The sequence below is a fragment of the Durio zibethinus genome, chromosome 9, assembly GCF_047325235.1.
Source record: "Durio zibethinus cultivar Kanyao isolate XHJ-2024 chromosome 9, ASM4732523v1, whole genome shotgun sequence".
NCBI lineage: Eukaryota > Viridiplantae > Streptophyta > Magnoliopsida > Malvales > Malvaceae > Durio > Durio zibethinus.
Genome location: NC_143170.1, coordinates 7436171 through 7442086, shown reverse-complemented (window position 1 = coordinate 7442086; position 5916 = coordinate 7436171). Strand labels below are relative to the sequence as shown.

General features: G+C 35.6%; 1 pseudogene; it reads right to left on the bottom strand.

Annotated features, from left to right (window-relative positions):
• Positions 1-1633: 1633 nt before the first annotated feature.
• LOC111302979 (protein HOTHEAD-like) lies at positions 1634-4384 on the bottom strand (annotated as a pseudogene).
• Positions 4385-5916: the final 1532 nt, after the last annotated feature.

Below are 5916 nucleotides of genomic sequence, written 5' to 3'. Positions count from 1 at the left end.
TTACAGGCATGATACATTTTCTATACATTCTTTCCAATATTCTACTTGTCGAAGGTTAGTGCAGAGATATGTACAACCTGTAATAAACCTTCATTTTTGCTAATCAACTATTTTCAATAAATTTCGGAGTTCAAAATTTAAAAATTGACTCTTATGTTTGTCAAGATGAGAACATTTTTTTAGTAAGGGTTCTCTAAAATAGCTTTTCCCCATGGATCATCAAACAGAAAACATACCAATGGGTGATTTAACTTGAAATCAATGTTCGACCAAAAATAGATCCAAGATGGTTAAACTTTACATAAGAAATCGAATGCCATAAACAATGATAGATGCTGCATATGCCAGCGTTCATCTGACTAATTTGTCATTGATGTTCATAAAGAGCTGGAATCCTTACATACCATTGCACTCTATTGAAACTTACATGACAAAATTTGCATGAGTGGGCGCAAATGTGTTAGTTAAAGCATTTTCTTGGTCAAGGATCCCTACCAAATCCTCTTTATGCACTATAGTGGAAGATAGCAGTAGGTCAGGATACTAAGCTGAAGCAGTCACAGGGCAACTCTCCTTTGGCAGGTCATGGGGACAAATTCTGTTTAACCCATAAAATGCCGTAATAATTAGCATTACCTGCCAAGTGAGAGGAGCCCTATGACTGGTTTGCTTACTAGCAACTTCCTCTGGCTGGACTGCTGTCTGGAATAGCTTCTAAGTTCTGTAGGCGACCCCTGAACGCCTTTTATAAGCACTCTGTCATGAAGGGACAGAATAAACCATCAAAGGAATGGCATATGCTTATGGGTTATGCTATGGATATACTTTCTGGCTCCCTTAAAAGGACTTTTGGATAGGTAAAATTCCATCCTTGGCTTTATTTTTCTTCCCCATATCGAAGTGTTATAATCTCTTTCCAGTAGCAGCATTATAGATTCTTCCTCTCTCTTAGTCCTTTCCTTTAGCTTTAAGGTGAGAGAAGGGGAAAAGCAGTAGAGTGCGGATATTCTCCACCAAGTAATCAAGGTGAATGAGTTAAGGGCTTTACAAAGCGCCCTATTCTTTTTTCCGCTTCTGATAGATTCCTTTCGTTTTTCTCTTCCCGTTCATTCAATGCCTTTCGCTTGATTCTTTTTTTTTTTTTCCATGTCCTTGTAGTGCAAAATCGTTTCTGCATAATATGTCACTCTTTTGTTATGAATCTTAATGCGTATAAACATTCCTTTTTTATGTTTGTCAAATCATCAGTCATAATGCTTTTTTTTTTAGAATTATATATTTTAGATCAAATAAGGTGAACATTCTATGAACATCAATAAAAAAAATAAAATAAAATTAATGCATAACAATATCCACGGGGTGTAGAATTTGTAGATCACTTCAGCAATCAAGAGTTTCAACCTCCTTTGCCCTTTCGAAATGGGAGCTTAAGTACAAAACAAAATTATTATTATTATTATTATTATTATTAGCATTAAAGAGCAAAGCAACCAACGCCATACCAACATACGAGCCATAATAACTTTAACTTATTGCCAGCTAAGTTGCTAGCAACCATGAAGCTATCGACCAGCCCCTTGGTCCCATTTCAAACAAATCAGCAGTGCGCACTGCGAAATAATTCGAGTACAAATTATATATTCTGGTTATTCTTTCGGAAATCTCTTTCTTGCAGAATCCTCAGTCCCATATATCTGCTTATCATAATTTAATCGAGAAAACTCATATTTTAAACAACTATCTATGCTAATAATCACCAGCATTCAAATAAAATTTGCGTTTCACCAGAGAAAAAATAATGAATTTTGCAATATTAATGTGCCAATATTGTTACCTTCCAAGCATCATTACAGTAGTTTGTGGATTAGTCCCAGGAGAGCTAGTAAATGTTGACCCATCTATAATCCTTAGGGCATCCACACCTTGAACGTTGTAATCATGATCGACAACCCAGCCAATGACGCAACCTCCATGATAATGCCAAAAGCTCATGACAGTGTCAATGCAGAATTGTTCCAAGGAAAATGCTGAAGTAAGATGTCTTGGTCTCATGCTAAGGGGGAGCCTTACTATCAGGTCTAGCAGAGCCTCTACTGTTAACATTTTATAACGGAAATTTGAGAATGCTTTGGAATTTATGGTATCAATAACAATTTTCATGCTTTGCACACACTTCCTCAAGTCCTTTGGTGCCTGGAAGTAGTTAAATGTGATCTTGGGGTTGTCATGAGGATTCGTGCTTCGAAGCTCAAGATGGCCTGCGGAGATCGGGTTTTTCACTTTCTCAAAAATAAAGCCACATTTTAGTCTTGCGTTAAGGTAGGAGCTAGTGTTAGCTGTTGCTTCTTGAAATAAGGTAAGAGCGCTCTCCTCAGTCTACATATACAGTCATAGTGTTAGGATTTCATTTGAGTTGTTTATATTACTCCTCCACCCTAAATTGTTTTGAGTGGTTTTTTTTTTTTTTTATAAAGGAAGGAGTACCAAATATATATATATATATATATATATGAATTACATACATAATAATTTGCAAACCATACAATTTAACAATTAACATGGATTCTAATATGTAGTTAAACTTTTGAACTCAAATATGCAAAGCTTCACGAAGGGTAAAAACCTGATTTAAGATAGACAACACTTCAGCAACCCTTTGAGTCCAAGAGGGAGTAAAACTGATTCCACTGCATGCTTCTATAGAGCTATCAGATCGGGTGATGCCCACAACCGAAACGAGTGAGAGCTCGACGGGCAGAGGAGACGGAATCAACATAACGTTCAATGGATTGTCAACCATCCCTCTGCCCACCATGGGTTGATCCATCATCACTTTGATGCCCAATGCCTCAAGTTGCTTAGCAGGCCCAATACCGCTTAACATTAGTAACTGAGGGCTACCAAGGGCACCTGCTGATAAGATTACCTCGCTTTTAGAATCTTTTGTCAAGAATGCCCGGTGTCTAACTCCCATTGCATCTTCAAAAATCACCCCTTCAGCTCTTGCTCTTGAAAAAACTGCCTCAACACATAATGTTTTATGCAACAGGAAACAGTGGAAAATTAAAATTTTCGAGGCTTTCAATAAATGGAAATTTGTATTACCTAATTAGTCTTTAAGTTGTATCCATTAGCATTTGTTTAATGAGATATCTATTATATTACAACTCAAACAAATTTTATGCATGCTAGGCCATGGTTTTGGAGATGCAACAACTTCACTGTAGCCAAAAAATCTATTACCTTTTGTTGAAAATATGATCTTTTGTACCGTAGCATGCAAGTAAACCTTAGCTCTCGAAGGAATAGCATACTCGAGCAAATCAGCTGCTGTATGTCTATGACCATCCCCATCAAAAATTGTTCCACCAACTTTGGTCCCTTAAATATGATCATAGGTGAACCCATTATTCGGCGAAACTCCAGCTTCAAGTGACCCATCTCTCAGAGCAGATTGCCATTGCAACATAGGTGGCCTAAAAGCTACCTTCTTTTCAACCCACTGGTAAGAATGATTAGCTAAAGCTTCCTTCAAACCAGCTTGCTTCAAGAAATCGGCTTCAGCATGTGTGTAAAACCCTGCATTAATGACTGATCCACCGCCAAGAACACGTGCTCGGGCGTTGTAGGCTTCGTCCTCTGAGGTGAATGCTTGAGAATATGAACCAGAGGAGCGGTCTAAAATATTTGGGAAGAACTTTTCATCGTCCGACTTGCCATGATTGACCTAGGGAGACCCTCCTCTTTCCAGGACTAAAACATTTGCGCTTGCAGAGAGTGCTGCAGCCAAGGGACATCCTGCGGTTCCTCCACCAATGATTATGTAGTCATAAAATGATACTTGAGGAGCCGACGTTGCTTCTTGGACAAAGCTGTTATGGAGCTGCAAAATAGAGTTCTGACGAGTTAAGATTGCGTGACTCTTTTATTTAAGCTTTACATTTATAATATACTACTACTATAGAGAGGAAATGGCAATGGCATGACAAAGTGATACTAGTGTACTACCTTTCTCTGCATAACAGAAGCCATAAAAATCGAAATCAGCAAAAAAAACAAGTGCAAGAAACATCCACCATTCCAAACCCATGTTTTGCCTAATTTTGGATCCCAAGGAACTCATTAAAGAATGGCATCTCCATCAATCAACTCTCCTTTTTAAATAATCCCCAAAAGATCAACAAAGCTCTGCACTGGCATTTCCTCTTACTACAAGCCTAACGTTCTTTGGGAACAAAGAGTACCCTCTGTCTATCCTGGCAGATATTGAAATTTTATATAGTTCAACAACAACTAATTATTTTTTGCCCTACGCCTCATCCATAGATTCAGTTGCCCCTTCCAACTTATCAAAATGCACGTATGAGGTGTGACTTTACCGGTAACTTTTCTCAGCCATTTCCATGTATAGCTGGACCCGGACTTGTTCCTCCCAATTGCCCTTAAACGCAGGCTGCAATTGGCGGTGAAAAAGTAATTAGGGGGCTAATATCCTGACATTGACAGACATTTTCACTGTTTTTGTGACTCTTATATAGTATTTACGTACGTAGGAAAGCTCAGTAATTTCACTATGATAGAATATCTCCGTATATATGGTATGCTTTGCCTCTTAATTGAAGTCTTATTAAATGAAAATAGGTCTTGTCTTGACTCCTGCCAGGCACTGGCCCCATTCCAACTGCATGATTCTTAATTCCCTCATTTGCCTCTATATATTTAAGACAAAGAATTACCACTAATATTTCAAAAGGTTACTTCAATCTTGGCAAACAGTTGATGCTAAATCAATTAAGGTTTTTCTCTTTTTTAATTTTATCATTGGTAGATCAAAGTTGATCTAATGTTAGGTGTAAGTAATACTCCTTTTTTCCCATATTGGTTGCTCACATTCGATTTTCACAATTAAAAAAATTTAATTTAATTCATTTTATATTAAAATTGATGAACTATAATTTTTCTTATATACTACAGGGGTTTAAGTTTTTAGTGACGTTTTTTTTTAACATTTAGCGACGTGTATAAATGCCATTAAAAAATTTGTGACGTTTGCGAAAAATGCCAGTCAGAGTGTTTGCTATATACGTGTTACGAAAAATAGCGACATTTTCTATAAAACGCCACTATAGTAGTGGCGTTTGTATGTGGAAAACATTACTATATTAGCGGCATTTGAATATAGAAAATACCATAATATTAGCTGTATTTATATCTTAAAAAAATCATTATATTAGATGCGTTTGTATCTAGAAAATGTCACTATTTTAATGACGTTTTTATCTTTGAAATGCCACTAATTTAATGGCATTTTTATCATAAAAATATCGTTACTTTGGTGAGGTTTGTATAAGAAAAATACCAGTAATTTAGTGCATTTTCTAGTAAGAGCACCGCTACTTTTAGTGATGTTTTATGGTGCAAACGTCACTAAATTATTCATTTAGGGACATTCTTGAACGCAAATGCCACGAAATTAAAAAATGTATTTTTTAAAAATAAAAAAATTTTGTTAACATTTATTTTTTTTCATAAATGAGCTTAAATTCAAAAATTGAAATTAATATAAACTTAATTCACATTCAAATATGCATCTAATTAATACAAAGTTTAATAATTAGTATAATAACATTCAAATTTTTTTAATACATTAACAAAATAAAAATTAAAATATATGAAATTGATGACTGCATAGATTTTGAAAGCTGTCAATTGATGAAGGAAATTTTTCACCTTGGTTACTAGCATGCTCAAGAACCTACTGAATAATAGCATACAATTTTTAACACTTCATTGTAAGTTTTTTTTATAAATATAAATATTTACCAAATATAATATATGAGTTGGTAGACCACCGAGATAAGTTTATGGAAATTGTTGTTGCACAAAATTCATAAGATGATCGAATCAATCATGCAA